Source organism: Notamacropus eugenii, chromosome 2, assembly GCF_028372415.1.
Source record: "Notamacropus eugenii isolate mMacEug1 chromosome 2, mMacEug1.pri_v2, whole genome shotgun sequence".
In the NCBI taxonomy this organism is placed as follows: domain Eukaryota; kingdom Metazoa; phylum Chordata; class Mammalia; order Diprotodontia; family Macropodidae; genus Notamacropus; species Notamacropus eugenii.
The window spans coordinates 262,669,994-262,687,466 of record NC_092873.1 but is presented as its reverse complement, the minus strand read 5'-3'; the positions used below and the strand labels follow the sequence as shown (position 1 = coordinate 262,687,466).

At 37.6% G+C, this 17,473-nt stretch overlaps 1 protein-coding gene across 4 annotated transcripts in view; it reads left to right on the top strand.

Moving 5' to 3' along the window:
• Window positions 1-17,473, top strand: part of LOC140527168 (protein unc-93 homolog A-like) — a 262,533-nt gene that overhangs the window by 95,416 nt on the left and 149,644 nt on the right. For 2 of the 4 annotated variants that reach the window (XM_072643886.1, XM_072643884.1), the window contains exon 1: window positions 8,109-8,248. The exons of the other annotated variants lie outside the window; for them this stretch is intronic. The gene's annotated coding sequence lies outside the window, so the exon portion shown is untranslated. Of the gene's footprint in view, window positions 1-8,108; window positions 8,249-17,473 lie in introns of those variants that run through there. 4 annotated transcript variants of the gene reach the window in all.

Genomic DNA, 17,473 nt, shown 5'->3' with positions numbered 1-17,473 from the left:
CTTACAACAAACTTGTGAGGTAAATGCAATTATTATCCCATTTTATAGATAAGAAAACTGAGGCAGAAAAGTGGTTAAGTGACTTGCACAGGATCATTTTGATCATACAAAATTAAAAAGTTTTTGCATAATCAACAATCTAACCAAAATTAGAAGGGAATCAAAAAACTGGAGAAAAAGTTTTACAGCAAGTTATCTTTGATAAAGGCCTCATTTTTCAAATACATAGAAAACTGAGTCAAATTTAAAAGAATACAAGTCGTTCCCCAATTGACAAATGGTCAAAGGATATGAACAGGTAGTTTTCAGACAAAGAAATCAAAGCTACCTATAATCTTAGAAAAATACTCTAAATCAGTATTGATTAGAGAAATGAACATTTTAAAAACTTTGAAATACCACCTCACATCCTATCAGATTAGCTAATATGACAAAAAAGGAAAATGATAAATGGTGGAAAGGATATGGGAAAACTTGGACACTAATGAAATTGTTGGTGGAATTGTAAACTGATCCAATCATTTTGGAGAGTAATGAGGAACTATATCCAAAGGACTATAAAACCATGTATATTCTTTGATCCAGCAATACCACTCTTGGGACAGCTAGGTGGTAAAGTGGATAGAACACCAGTGCAGGAGTCAGGAGAACCTGAGTTCAAATCTCACCCCAGATACTTGATATTCACTAGCTGTGTGACCTTGGGCAAGTCACTTAACACCAATTGCCTCATCCTGGGTCATCTCCACTCATCTTTATGAATATCTGGTCACTGGATTCAGATGTGACCTGCACAGCTCTCCCTTACTCAAAACAAAGTCAAGAGCAAGTCATGTCATTATTTCTCTGATGGCATGGTCTTCTTCAGCAATGAAGGACAAACACACACACAATACCACTGTTAGGCCTGTGTGTAAAAATTTATATAAAAATGTCCTTTTTAGCAACTCTTTTTTGAGGAAGCTAAGAATTGAAAACTGAGGGGATGTTCACCAATTGGGGAATGACTGAATAAGTTGTAATAAGACTGTTATGGAATACTATTGTGCTATAAGAAATGACAAGCAGGATGCTTTCAGAAAAGCCTAGACTCACATGAACTGATGATACAAAGTGAAGTGAGGAGAAACAGGAGAATATTCTTCACAGTAACAGCAAAATTGTATCATAAAGAACTATGAATGACTTGACTGCTCTCAGCAATACAAGGATCCAAGACAATTTCAGAAGACTCAAGATGAAAAATACCTCCTACCTCCACAGAAAGAAGAGATGTTCTCTGAATGAGAGACTGAAGCATACTAAGTTTCCCTTGTCCATCTGTTCATTCATTCCTCCCTCCCTCCTTTCCTTCCTTCCTTTCTTCCTTCCATCTTCTTGTATAAACTGAGTAATATGATAATGTTTTACATGACTGCACATGTATAATCTATATTGGATTACTTACCATCTCAGGGAAGGAGGAGAAGAGAAAGAGAGGGATAGAACTTGTCACTCAAAACTAAAAAAAAGAATGTTAAAAATTGTTTTTACATGTAATTGGGGGAAAATAAAATAAAATGAGGGGTTCAGAATAAAAAAAAGTCTTTGCCTGAGGTTTCAGCTCACTCCTGTTTTAGGAAGAGAAAACAAGTGATCCCTTTTCACCCCCACCCCCAGTCCTCCACCCTGCCAAAACCACAGCTCCTGCAGTCCTTGGATCAGGATTCACTAAGGGTTTGTCTTGTCCTGCAGGCATCAATATCAGCTGCACACCTGCTTCTTGAGTACATTATCTTGGAATCAGAAATGGTGTTAATAAGGAGCTTCATATTGAAATACTTGTAAAACTCTTCCCCAAGCTCTGTTAGATGGTAAATATCAGAGATCAAAGGGGGAAAAACATGTGAATCACTATTGTTAACATAAAATACCATGTTCCATCTTGCTTGTAACATCTGTGCTATTAAAATTCATAATTTTTACTGGTTTTATGTTAAACAAATTCAGCTGTAATTCAGTTTCCTTACTTGGTAAACTGGGAGGATGAATCTTGGATACTTGACAATATTGTAAAATTCATGTTTGGTAAACAAGATCTCTCCAACAGGCAACTCTTCTGTTGAGGGTTTCTTCTTAAGGCTCATGGTCCTAATCCTCTCAGAAATGAGTTATCTCACCATAAAACTCAACCAGCCATTTGAAATATAGGAAATATGTGAGAGCTATTTCCTATACATGAGAGCTTTTGGTATTTATTGTCTATTTGTCTGTTTCTCATATGTAGGTAAAATGTAGGTGTGGATCATAGCTAAAGAGTCAAACCCCTTCCCAGTTTAAATCTTTTTCTGTTTTGCTTCTCAAAGAAGTCTTATTTCCTTTTCCTCTTTCTATCTCCAGTCTACCCCAAACTAGGTAATTATAACAAAATCAAAACCAAATTATAATCTAAATCAAAAAACAAAAATTACAAAAAGTTTTAGAAATAGAAAGGACCTTAGCAATTCCATGTCAACCTCCTCTTTTTATGGAGTAGGACACTAAAGCCCAGAGTAAGCAGCAAAGCCAAGATATGAACCCGGATCCTCTGATGTGTCCTGTTGGGTCCACTGGACACATAATCATTATAATAGGGATGAACCACTTTCCATTTGTCTAGTGCTGAAATCCTCCCCTCAGCATCCCTGTGAGGCATTCAAGGTAGGTGTTGTTCCCATCTTACAACTGATGAAACTGAAACTGGGGGAGGTTAAGTGATTTCAAGACAGATCAAGACCATCAGGTCTCAGGCCCCCTCAATACCAAGTGAGTAGGGTCCTTTCTGTTTGGTTGTTTGAATACAACCCTTAGGGTTTTCAAGCTCTCTCCTCTACTCATTCTAGCTTCTTCAATTTTTCTTGTAGCAATACCCTGCATCACTCTTCCTTTACCTCCATCAGCCTCAGAACTCTTAATCTAGCTCCACCTTTAAGGTTCTTGATGGATGGACCAGTTGTTACCAATTTCTGCCTATTTACCTCAAACTATGAAGGTGTTGCATATCTCCAGTGAGGAGGAGAATACACAGATGGCCTATAGCAGGGGTGGGGAACCTGAGGCTTAGAGAACAAATGGAGTTCTTGGGTGTGGTCTTTTGACCTAGTCCAAGTTTTACAGAACAAATCCTTTTATTAAGGTGATTTATTCTGTGAAGTTTGGATTCAGTCAAAGGGCCACACTTGAGGACCTAGAGGGCCACATGTGTTCTCAAAGCCAAAGGTTCCCTACCCCTGGTCTATTTTATTTCTTTTTTTTTTTTTTGGAGGGCGTAAGGCAAGGCATTTGGGATTAAGTGACTTGCTCAAGGTCACACAGCTAGTAAGCGTCAAGTGTCTGAGGCCACATTTGAATGCAGGTCCTCCTGAGTCCAGGGCTGGTACTCTTCTGGGCCACCTAGCTGCTCCTGACCTATAGTATTTCTCACAGACACTTCTACCATGTTGGTTATAAAACTAATTCTCATAAACAGCATTGTGTTTCTCATGCAACAAACTGACAATATTAACTTTCATTTATACTAGGGATTTTCAAACTGCTACCTACTACCTGGTTTTGTATACAGCTCTTGAGTTAAGAATGATTTTTTTACATTTGTTGTTTGTTTGTTTGGTTGTGGTCCTTCATTCTTAGAAGACCAAAATGACATCACTATGCTAGAGTCAAGTTTCAGTGAATCCAACTATGGCTGATAAGAGCAATATGAGCTCGGAATGCTCTATCATAGGTCAGGCACAAATAGTCCATGTGAACTGGGGTGGATTCTCTAAATTTGTGCATCTCATGTTTCTTTTGAGCTACTTCAATTCTGCCTTGCTCATAGAGCATAACACCCTCTCTGACATGGGTATGCCATGCAGGGCAGTCCTGTGCCAGTGTCTCCCAAGTCACACAATCAATTCCAAAGTTCTTCAGAAAGACCTTGAGAGTGTCCTTATGTTGCTTCTTCTGACCACCATGAGAGTGCTTGCCCTGTGTGAGTTCTCCATAAAATAGTCCTTTTGCAAGCATATGTTTGGCATTCAAACAACATGGCCAGCCCATTGGACTTATAAATATAGTTGAAAACAGAGAAGGGGGTTAGATTTGATCCTTGGGCTACAGTTTGTCATTTCTGGTTAACAAATTTATGCTGTTAAATGAATGACTTTCTCTGTGTTATGTTAATCTTCTTTTCTCTATATATAATATATACTATGTGTAATATACTAAGTCATGTGTGTGGACACATACATTCACACACCATGCTTCTCTAATACAGGTATATGCATGTATATGCACATGTAGCTTAATGTGATTCTACTTTTCTTTAAGGAAGGCTTCCTTTAGTCTGGCTATAGTCTATAAGGAGCACTAGTTAAATAATCTACTTTAAATGTCCCATGTTTGACTATGCACAGAATTAGAACCAGTCATTTCATTAGGGTGTGGTTTAGTTTGTAAAATGTCAGAGGTATAGACTACTCAAGACACTGAAATGTTTCTAAAACAGGATTAAAATATAAAACAATTGAATTACTAAGTTCTCTCTCTGTTTTTAATTCATCTTTCAGAACATGCTCTTCTATTTCTAATCAACCAGGATTTTTTACTTCAAATAACAAAATTTAGGACTCAGAAAAGGTATTCCAAATTAAGTTCTAATAGCATCTACCTTCTGAACTCTCTCCTCTTACTCCTTCCTCCTTTGAATATTTACATCTCTTTCTACTTTTACCCTTCTTATTCCTTTGAATCAGCTCTTGTGGTTTTTTAAAATAGCACTTTGTTTCCCCCCAATTATGTTCTCAGGGCTTCAATGACCAACTCCCACATCTTTATGTCCATTTCTAATCTGTCTCCTGAAATCTGGTTCCATATTACTAGCTGCCTGCTGGACATCTTTGTCTGGATATCCCATAGGCATCTCACAGTTGACATATCCAAAGCATTACTCAACCTACCTCAAAGCTTCCCCATATCTGTTGATGGTACCCTCTATCCTTCTGGTAACCCAGGTCTAAAACCTTGGCATCTTCCTTGACTTATATATCCCAACCATATTCTCCACTCTCATTTCCAAATGCCTATCAAGTCTTGTTGATGCTGCCTCCCCAATATCTCTTGAAGGTATCTCTAACCTCTACTCACGTAAACTTTATTCCAATTAGAACATTTCCAACTTTTGGTCTGGACTATTATAATATCCTCTTAATTGATATTGGTCTCCCTGCTTCTAGTCTTTTCCCCTCTCTAACACCTCCTCCACGTAACTGTTGAGTTCACATCACTAAAACATGGAACTGATTGTATTGCCCTCCCCCCATATATATATATATAATGTCAATAGTTACTTATTGCTTCTAAGATAAGATACAAACTTTTCAGCATGGCATTTAAAGTCCTCCTTAATTTGTCTTCCACAATTTATTTTATATTACATCCTTCATATATTCTGTTAAGACTCAAATGAGCCCACTAACTATTCCTCATACAAAACCTTCCATCTCCCATCTCTTTGCTTTTGTGCAAGAGGTCCCCCATGTTTTGAATGCCCTCCCTGCTCATAAGCAGCCTTATGGAATTCCTAGCTTCCATCACAGCACACAGTGTAGGCTTTATTTCCTGTATAAGCCCTTTCCTGATCCTCTCAGTTACTAACATATGCTCTCTCTCTCTGTCTCTCTGTCTGTCTCTGTCTCTCTCTCTCTTTCTGTGTCTCTCTGTCTCTCTTTCTCTCTCTCAATCACGATTACTTTCTAGTATACTTGGTCTTTACTTATCTGTGCACATATTGTGTCCCTGCCAGTGAATATAAGCTTCTTAAAGGCAGGAATTCTCATTTTTGTTTTTCCTTCTCCATTGCCTTGCATGATGCTTTGCACATAATAAGTTCTTAATAAATGTTTGTTGAATTTAATTCCTTTCCTTATACATTAATTACTTTACTAAGTGCCTTCCTGTATAATTGTACTAAGTATTAGAAGTTTGGGTTTTTTCGGGGGGGGGGGCATAAGTTGGAGAAGTGGAGAAGTGGGATAGGGGAGCCAGACCTGTAATTTTATTAGTTTAGGGACACTCAGCAAGAAAACTCTCATCTCGAAGACAAAAAAAGAATTTTAAGATGGCGTAATTCATGTCCTTAAAATCTTACCATGTCCTAAGAGATGAAATGGGAATGCAGCAAGTACACAGGCAAGTACAAAGGCAAGATTTCTATCATCTAGAGGGCAGAATTAGAGAAACTCTCAAGAAAGAAGTGGCATCAAGCTGAGTTTTTAAGTCAACAAACATTTATTAGGCACTTACTATGTGCCAGTCACTGTGCTAAGCAGCTGGGATAGAAATTAAAGCAAAAAGATAGTCCTTGTCCTCAAGGAGCTTACATCCTGATGGGGGAGACAGCAGGTAAATTATGAAATAGAGATGAGCTTTATACAGAGTAGATTGAAAGTATTCCGAGAGAAAAGTTTCTGAAAATTGATATGGGGAAAGGCTATAATCTAGCTATAGTAGATAACCTGGGTCAATGTAAGTCCAGACTGAGATATAGCTAATAGCTCAATTAGATTGAAATGTAGAATGCATACAGAGAAGTAATGGGAAAAAAGCCTGGAGTCAGATGATGCAAGCTTTTAAATGTTAGCTAAAAAGATGATATTTTATCCTAAAGATGGTAGGGAGCCAGCCACTGAGCACTTTGGAGCACAAGAATGACACAGTAGAATGGTGTTATTAGGACAGTTCATTAGGAAGATAATTTTGATAGTTTTCTGAAAGACGGACTGGGAAACTGGAGTGACTAGAGAAGGAAACATCAAAGAGGTTATTACAATAATCTAGACAAGAAGTGATTAGGGTTTGAACTAGGGAGAGTCGTCAAGTTAGAAGAACTAAGGAGACTACAGAACTGAGAAACATAGCAGCAGAGAGCAGAAAACAACTTAGCAGAGGAGTCTAGCCATGGACTTCTCATACACACAAAGACGTTTTGTGTGTAGACCCGGCTCAGGGATAATGAGACTGGAGAAGCAAATTCAGATGATCACGACACTTGAGAGAATGACTGCCTTTCCCTCTGTCCCATCACCTGTGGTCTCAGAGAGTGTATATTCATGATAGACAGGAAATTATATATAGGCTAGAGGAATAGAAGGTCTGGATTCTGGGATTCAGGCTCAAGCTGAGCCTGGCCTTCTCCTGGCCTTGAGATTCAGACTTCCTAGTCACTTTGTGGATATCCATGGGGATTGAAGGTTGTCACTGGAATGGGACTGGAAGAGCTAGGATTATGGTTTCTTCTGTTATGGTCTAAGACTCCAATGGCCAATAAATGAATCTGCTGAGGACAACCCACAGACAAAGCTGTAGTAAGAGAGAAACCTGGAAGCTGAAATTGACAATTATTGTGACTATTTGGGCTACTGTGGTAAGGAGAGACTAATTTTCAATGTTTATTCTCCTGCTAAAGTCCTGGATCCATTGATATGAATCCTGGACACACATGCATGCACATACACACACACACACACACATATACACACATCCCTGCCTCATTCCTTTCTTTTCTCTATGGATGGATGGATGTGACTCTTTGGAGAATTTTCTCTTTCCATCTCTGAGTTTGAAAAGGTAAATGGGAGGAGGTTAATTAAACTGCTCAAGGTATATAAGTCTATACAGAAATGTGTGATCCACTTCCCCCTACTTCTTTTTAAAAACTATGTTTAATAGACTTATTTCTTAAATTATGTAAGTGACTGAATCCTGTGGGAATTATGACCAGAAAAAGAAGAGGCTAACCACTGGGTGAGGGCTCCAAAGCAGGAGTTTTTAAGTGGCAGTCTGTAGGCCATCATATATAAATTTCAGGGGAACCATGAACATAGGTGGGGAAAAAAATACATCTTTATTTCAATATAATTGGCATCCTTTATTTTTCTAAAAAAAAAAAAAACCCACCATCATTCTAAGAAGGGCTTTAGAGGTTTTACAAGACTGCCAAAGGGGTCTATGACAAGAAAAGATTAAGAACTCTTACTCTGGAGTTATGAATAGACAATAGATTCCAGCTCTTTCCATTGTGTGTAATATTCCATTTCATCCCCTAGTATAATTCTGAAACCGTCCTACACAAACACTTGAAACTGAAGGCTCAATAGGTGAAAGATCAATCTGGGTGTCTGCCAGCTGGGTGAATTCTGGTGACCAGTAGCAATAATTCAACCTGTTAGAAAGACCATCTCATATTATGGTGAGTAAAAATGCAACAAAGGTAAATTGAGGCAAGTTTTCCAGTCAAGTTAATTAACAGTGACACATAATAAAATGGGACAAACTGTCCCATCTCAGTGGATCAGTGACCACAATGGGACTGAAAAGATCATATTTATTGAGACCCAAAGGAGGGGAGAAGGGCTCAGATAATAAAAAAACCTTAAGATCTGGGACAGTTGGAGATAGTGGGGTGATTTTCAGGTGTGGGTGATCACACTTCTTTCTGACAATTAAGGAATGCTAATTGCTTCATGAGACTCATCTGCCCTTAGCAAGTTTGACTAGAAAAAAAGAATTGTCCCAATCAGCATCGCCCCTGGTTAGCCTTCCCCTTGGAGACCAAATCATTACTAAAAGTCATGAGGAAAAGCAAGGATAGGAAAGCTGTCCCTGGCCCCTTCCCCCTCCCCCCCCCCAACCTAAGTTAGTTCTTCTGTTTATAGGTAAATAGAAGCTAGGGTCTTACTTTAAATTGGTTAGGGAGCTATCATATTCCTGAACTATCATAACTTTAGTTTGGACTGGGAAAGATCTTTTGAGCTACACTGAGAAATGGGGATCAATAAAATGGAGAATAAGATGAGTTACAGAGTAATATTGTTATTAAATAATACAGCATAATATTATTTTTCCTCATTTTCTCATTTGATTCATTAAAAACACACTTTTCTCAATGAATCATTAACTAATACACCAATCATAAAATGGCATTCAATATATCTGGCTCTCAGGATTGACTCATCATTATATAAAAAGACCTGAAGGTTCTAAACACTTCAACAACAGTTATTATTTTTTTTGTAAATAGTATTTTATTTTTTCCAATTACATGTAAAGACATTCATTTTTTATTTTTGAGTTATGAATATTTTCTCCCTCCCAAGACAGCAAGCAATCTGATATATTATACATGTGCAATCATATACACATATTTCCACATTAGTTATGTTGTGAAAAAAGAAACAGAACAAAAGGGAAAAGCCGCAACAAACAAACAAAACAATGAAAATAGTATGCTTCAATCTGTATTCAGACTTCATAGTTCTTTCTCTGGATGTGTTTAGTATTTTTCAATCATGAGCCTTTTGGAATTGTGTTGGATAATTATATTACTAAGAAGAGTTAAATCAATCACAGTTAATCATTGCACAATGTTGTTATTATTGTATTTAATGTTCTCCTTGTTCTGCTCGCTTCACTTAGCATCAGTTCATATAAATCCTTCCAGGTTTTTCTGAAATCCATATGCCCATCATTTCCTATGGGCATTCCATTCCATTTGTATACTATAGCTTATTCAGCCATTGCCCAATTGATGGGCATCATCTCAATTTCTAATTCTTAGCCACCACAAAAATAGCTGCTATGAATATTTTTGTACTTGTAGGTCTTTTTCCTTTATTTATGATCTCTTTGAGATACAGACCTAGTAGTGGTATTTTTGGATCAAAGGATATGCACAGTTTGATTGCCCTTTGGGCATAGTTCCAAGTGGCTCGTTAGAATGGTTGGATCAGTTCACAAACTCTACCAACAATGCACCAGTGTCTCAATTTTCCCACATCTCCAACATTTATCACTTTCCTTTTGCATCAATCTAATAGGTATGAGGTAGTACCTCAGAATTAACCTCTTCTATTAATCTGGTCTTAATTTGCATTTCTCTAATCAATACTGATTTAGAACAGTTTTTCATATGTCTATATGAATAACTTTAATTTCTTCATCTGAAAACTGCCAGTTTATATCCTTTGACCATTTCTCAATTGTGGAATTACTTATATTTTTATAAATTTGACTCAGTTCTCTAATTATTTGAGAAATGAGTCCTTTTTCAGAAACATTGACTATAAAAATTGTTTCCCTTCCTTCTGCTTTCCTTCTAATCTTGGTTGTGCTGATTTTCTTTGTGTAAAACCTTTTTAATTTAATGAAATTAAAATTATCCATTTTGCATTTCATAATGTTCTCTATCCCTTATTTGGTCATAATATTTTTCCATTCTTCATAGTTCTGATGGGTAATCTATTCCTTGTTCTCCTAATTTGCTTATGGTATCACCCTTTATGACTAAATCATGTACCCATTTTGACCATACCTTGGTATACAACATAAGATGTTAGTCTATGCCTAGTTTCTATCATACTATTTTCACTTTTCCTGGAAGTTTTTGTCAAAGAGTGAGTTTTTATCACAGAAGCTGGAGTCTTTGGGTTTATTGAACAGTAGATTACTATAGTCATTTCCTACTGTGTCTTATGTAACTAATCTTTTCCACTGATCCACCACTCTATTTCTTAGCCAGTACCAAATAGTTTTGATGATTGCTACTTTGTAATACAGTTTTAGATCAGGTACAGCTAGGCTACCTTTCTTTACATTTTTTTTTTCATTTTTTTCCCTTAATATTCTTGACCTTTTGTTCTTCCAGATGAATTTTGTTATTATTTTTTCTAGCTCTATAAAATAATTTTTTGGGGAATTTGATTGATATGGCACTGAATAGGTAAATTAATTTAGGTAGAACTGTCATTTTCAATATATTATCTCAGCTTACAATTGTTTCTTTCTGGCAGCTTGCAGTATTTTCTCCTTGACCTGATAGCTCTGGAATTTGGCTACAATATTCCTTTCATTTGGGGATTTCTTTCAGGAGGTGATTGCTAGATTCTTTCAATGACTATTTTACCCTCTAGTTCTAGGATATTGGGTCAGTTTCTTTGATAATTTCTTGAAAGATGCTGTCCAGGCTGTTTTCTGATCATGGCTTTCAGATAGTACAGTAATTCTTAAATGATCTCTCCTGGATCTATTTTCCAGGTCAGTTGTTTTTCCATTGAGGTATTTTATATTTTCTTCTATTTTTTTCATCTTTTGATTTTGTTTGACTGATTCTTGGTGTCTCATTGAGTCATTAACTTTCACTTGCCCAATTCTAATTTTTAAGGAATTATTTTCTTGCATTAGCTTTTGTACTGCCTTTTCCATTTGACTAATCTGCTTTTAAAGAAAGGAATTATTTTCTTTTTTGTGCTTCCTTTTCTAAGTTGTTGCTTCATTTTTTTCCCACAAATTTCTTGCATAACTCTGATTTCTTTTCCCAATTTTTCTTCTACCTCTCGTATTTGATTTTAAAAATTCTTTTTGAGATCTTCCAAGAGGAATTTTTGGGCTTGAGACCAATTCATATTCCCCTTTGAGGCTTTGTATGTAGGCATTTTGGCATTATTGTCCTTTTCTGAGTTTGTGTCTTAATCTTTCCTATGCCATAGTAGCTTTCTTTGGTTAGGGCTTTTTTGTGGTTTTTGGTCATTTTTAAAGTTGAGCTCTTCTTGTGGGGTGATAGGAGCACCGTCCCAAGCTTCTTACGCTAGGGGCCAGGGGTCTGCACATGGGCTTTTTGCTCTGGGACCCCTGGGGCTGGCAGCTTGCCTACTGCACTAGGGTGGCCCAGGCTAGTCATGCATATTGTACCCTGGGTTCCAAGGCTGGAAGTTTGCCTGCTGTTCTAGGACTGGAGGTCTCACAGCTGGCCTGCAGATCCAGAAGTTTGGGGCCTCAGTTGCTGATCTGTGCTGTGGCTAAGAGCCTCCTGCTGACTTGTGTGCACACACCTGGGCTATGCTGTGCTCACCTTTTACCCAAGTGAGACAAACCTTTCCTGAAGTCTTTCTAAATTATCTTGAGCTGGAAAATTGTTTCACTCCATCATTTTTGTGGGTTCTGTTGCTCTAGAATTCTTCTAGAGGTTTGATTTAATGTTATTTCCAAGGGAAACTGAGAGAGCTCAGGCAACTTCTTGCTTTGTCTCTGCCATCTTCCATCAAGGGTTATTAATCTTAAGTGTTTTACCATTTTGGGAATGATGTAAGGGAAAAGGGAGAGGGATTCACCTACACATTGACCAGAATGGCAGTCCCCTTTGGTAAGCAGACCTTACAAAAACATCAGCATATTGAAAAAGAGAGTGAAGAGTGAACATTCAGTCTTTTTATTAGTAATATATTCCCATTTTCAGTTTCATCAGTTCATCTTATCTTTGGATTCAGACTTCTTATGCACCTGGATTTCTGAAACCATGCACCTCTTTTATTGGAGATAATTTACTCCATTCTACCTCTCCCCCTTGTCCCAGTATATTCTTCTTTCTAATCTCTTAATTTTGTTGTACTTTTTAGATATCATCCCATCATATTCAATGTACAGCCATATTCTCTGTCTATGTAACTGTCTCTGTCTCTGTCTATCTAACTGCCCTAATGATAATAAAATTCCTAGGAGTTACAAGTATCATCTCCTCATGTAGAAATGTAAATAGCTTAGCCTTACTGAGTCTTTTAAGTTTATACTTTGTGATTCTCTTGAGTCTTTTTGAAACTCAAATTTCCTGTTCAGCTCTGTTTTCATCAGGAATACTTGAAAGTTTTCTATTCATTGAATATACATTTTCCTCCCTGGAGGATATTCAGTTTTGTTGAGTAGGTGATTTTTGATTCGAATCCTAGTTCTTCTGCCATCTGGAATATCATATTCCAAGCCTTCCAGTCATTAAATGTCAAAGCTGCTAAATCTTTTGCTATCCTGAGAGTAACTCTATAACATTGAATTGTTTCTTTCTGACTTCCTACAATATTTTCTCCTTGTCCTGAGAACTCTGGAATTTGGCTACAATATTCCTGGGAGTTTTCATTTTGGGATCTTTTTCTGGAAGTGATTGGTGGATTTTTTCAATTTCTATTTTACTGTCTAGTCCTAGAATATCAGGGCAGTTTTCCTTGTTAGTCCTTGAAAGATGATGTCTAGGCTTTTTTTTTCATGTCTTGTAGTCCCATAATTCTTAAATGATCTCTCCTGGATCTATTTTCCAGGTCAGTTGTTTTTCCAATGAGATATTTCACACTTTCATCTATTTTCATTCATTTAGTTTTCTCTTATGATGTTTCATAAAGTCATTAGGTTCCATTTGCCCACTTTTAATTTTTAAGAAGTTATTTTCTTCATTGAGCTTTTTTGTGCCTCCTTTTTCATCTGGCCAATTCTATTTTTTAGAAGTTCTTCTCTTCAGTGAATTTTGGATATCTTTTTCTATTTCTCCAATTCTACAGCCAGCACTCTTCCTCACCCCAGGTCTGCCACTCAGGGCTGAGACTCAGATCAGCAGCTCAATTCCTTCAGCATCTTTAGGTTGAGAGCTCCTGCTGCTGCTGCTGCCATGGCTGATGCCTGGGGCTGGGTTAGAGGAGGATCCTGCTCTCTTCTCCCCCAGGTGAGAAAGTTTTCTCACTGACTTTTGAAGATACCTTTAGTGTTTGTGGTTTGAAGGATCTGAGAATCACAGCTGCTGCCAGAGGTTCCACCCCTGGGGCCTGTTCCAGTACTGTTCCTGCCAGTGCCAAGCGGCTAAGGCTGGGTTGGGCTCTGTGGGCTCTGTGGGCTTTGCTCTGTGCCCTGTGTGATAGACCTTCCCTGTTGGCTCTCCATGCTACCTTGAGCTGGAAATCTCTTCCACTCTGTCGTTTTGTGGCTTCTGCTGCTCCAGAATTTGTTTAGAGTCATTTTTTACAGGTATTTTATGCATTGTGGAGCAAGAGCTAGAGTAGATGTGTCTTTCTACTCTGCTGTCTTGGCTCTGCCCCCTCCAATTCTATTTTTTTAAGGAGTTCTCTTTAGTGGATTCTTGTACCTCTTTTATATTTGGCCCATTCTGTTTTGTAAATGTTATTCTCTTCAGTATTTTTTTTTTTTGGTGCCTCCTTTACTAACCTGTTGATTTTTTTCACGATTTTCTTATGTCATTCTTATTTCTTTTTCCATTTTCTCTTCTACCTCTCTTATTTGACTTTTTAAAATCCTTTTTAAACGCTTGCAAAAATTATTTGGGGAGGAGACACTAAGACCAATTCACATCTTTCTTTGAGGCTTTAGATATAGCAATTTTGAGTTTGTTGTCTTCTTCTGAGTTTGTGTTTTGGTCTTCCCTGTCACCATAGTAATTTTCTATGGTCAGGTTCCTTTTTTGTTGTTTGCTCTTTTTTCCATATTAAAGTTAGGCTCTGCTCCTGGGGGTGAGGTAGTACTGTCCCAATCTTCAGAGGGTTTTTGTGCAACTCTTTGCAGAGCTAGTTCTGGGAGTCTGTAAGTTTCTAGTTCCTCCAAGGTGTTACAATTTAAACAGATGTGTAGTCACTGCTCTCCTGGCTTGTACTGTGGTGTGTGACCACAGGTACTCTTTTCCACCCTTGAACTGTGACCAGGATCCCCATATCCCTATGGTCACAAGCTCTGGTGCGCTAGTGGTGCTCCTCACCCTAGGCCTGAGACCAGAACAGTAACACAGATCCACATATGAGCAAGGCAACAGGGTCCTGTACCCAGTGCCAGCAAACAGACTTCTGTAATCTCTTTTGACCAATTTTTTACCCCCTTACCATCTGTGGGCTGAGAGGTCCAGAAGCCACTACTGCCAATTCAGTTGTCCCCAAAGACTGCTGCTGTCTTATTGGTCTTTTGCTAGAAATGGACTGTGCTCCATTTTCACCCTGGTGTGTCACACTTTTCCTGCCAACCTTCTAAGTTGTCTTGGACTGGAAAATTGTTTCACTTCATCCTTTTGTGCATTCTGTTGCTCCAGAATTTATTTTGAGGTGTTATTTTTAAGTTGTTTGGGGGAGTATCTGGGAGAGATTAGATGTGTCCCTGCCTTTATGCTGCCATCTTGGCTCCAACTAACCCCCACCCAATCATTTAACTTCTTAAGATTGGTATTCATTTATTCCTTCTTTTCCTCAGATTCAAGCCCCACAAAGGGAAGGAACTTTAGTTCTACTACCTATAACCACACTATGAAATAAATAAGCAAATTGTTATGTTGATATATTTAGGAAATTCAAATAACAACTGAGAAGAGCTAACACTCTTAAACTGCCTGATTTATACAGAGGGTGAATGATATAGTTGCATATAAAAATTCTTAACCTAATTTTTAGAACTTGTTATTAAAACATGCTCAAGGCCTTTGTATCCCATTAGAATAATATACATTTGACATATGTAATCATCTGATCTTGTTGCTTTCTCAAAAAATATCTTCACTCTAGTCATACACTCCAGTGACCTGTTCCTCTTTTAGAAGAATAAGATGCTATGAAATTAGGAATAAAAATCACCTACTTACAGAGAGTTTTTGTTACCAAAGTTTAATGGCCACCCAAATGGATTTGCCTAAGAGATGCTTATTTTGCTCCATTTGTAACAAAAGACCTGGGATTGTATGTGTAAATTTTTGTTGTTGAGTAGTTTCAGTTGTGTCTAACTCTTTATTACCCCATTTGGAGTTTTCTTGGCAAAGATACTGGAGTGGTTTGCCATTTGCTTTTCCAGCTCATTTTACAGATGAGGAACTGAGGCAAACAGAGTTAATTGACTTGCCCAGAGTCATACATCTAGTAAGTGTCTGAGGACAGACTTGAATTCAGGTTCTGCTGACTCCAAGTCTGGTACTCTATCTACTGTGTCACCTAGCTACCCATACACAAACAAGGTAACTCCAAATTGTATCAATAAATTGTCTATAGCAAAACATGTTCAGTTATTAACCATGTAAAAAAAAATAGATACTAAATCCCATAGCCCACTGCTCTTAAAAACTCTTGAAACATGGGGACATATTTAAGGTAACTCTTGTGTAATTTACTTACATTTCAGAACATGCTCTATATAGAGGTTTATTTCAAAGACCTAACCTTACACATGAATAAGTAACCGATAGGCGGATGACAAACCCAAATACTCCTCAGCTTATTTCGTTAGCATGTGGAAAGGACTATAACTTCAGGTTGAATAATGTTGATCTTACTTGCATATTTGAATCTCATTATAGTAACTTAAATGTGTTCCGATATTAGTCTATTAGATAAAGATTTAATATTGTGTCCATATCTTCTACTGACCACCTGCCATGATTATAAAAATTTGCTGTTAAAGGAAAAAGAGGGTTGTAGCTATTAGTAAGGGAAGGTGCTCCGCTAGCTGTGTTAATTCCAGGCAAGCATCACCTAGGCAGGCAACTGCATTGACAGGATGTCACAGCCAGGCTTACAATTATCCAAGTGGGAAATTTTTTCTCTTCAAGAGGAAATATTACACTGGGGAAATCAAGTCAGGAGAGTCTTACCTCAGCCCATGCCAAAAGTTACTCTTCCAACTTATCCCAGAGACAGAAATCACTCATGTAGCAGTTCACAAAAATGTTACTCCCAAAGGGATGTTGGCATTATGGATCGTTGGCTGCATGACATTTTCCAATGCTCATACCTGGAATCAAACTCAGAAAAATGTCAATTACAGTCCCATGAGATTTAACCTTAAACAGAAAGTTTCACTAATCATAGCTTAGGACTGCTCTCAGTTATTAATACTGAATAAGTATTGTATATTAACCTCTTAATTAAGTCCCTAAGACTGGAGTCAGTTAAGACTAGGTTGAATTTACACCATTCCAGCTATAACTCCATAATTCTAATAATCACAAATCAGAAATTATCTCATATATGCTACTGTAAAATAAACTTTGTCAAGGAGTGTTAGTGATGCAAGAGGGAATCTTATTTTCTCAGTCCCCATATTCTGGAGTTTCACAAAGTATGAGAAAACCCCTATAGATTATAGATTCCAGATTTTTCCATTGCAATATTCCATTTCATCCCTCAGTAAAATTCAGAAACTGCCTTACATAAATACTTGAAGCTGAAGGTCAGGAAGTGAAGGAACAATCTGAGCATCTGCTAGCTGAGTGAATTCTGGTGGCTAATAGCAATAATTCAACTTGTTAGAAAAGACTGTCCCATAACGTGGTTAAAAAAATGCAACAAAAGTAAACTGAGGCAAATAATCCAGGCAAGGTAACAGTTTATTAACAGTGATGAATATAACAATAAAATGGTTCCAACTGTCCTCCCTCTGTAGGTCAGTGACCACAATGGAAAGAAAAAGACCATATTTATTGAAACCTCAAAGAGGACAGCTAGTAGAAAAGCCTCATGATTACTTACAGCTGGAGAAAGAGGGGTAATCTTTAGGAGTGGCTGATCACACCTCTTTCTGCATGCTAGAGACAGCTGCCTCTAGTAATCTTAGCTAGAAAAATAAAACCACCCCAATCAGTATCCCCCCTGGTTAGCCTTTCTCTTGCCATTTCAGGCTT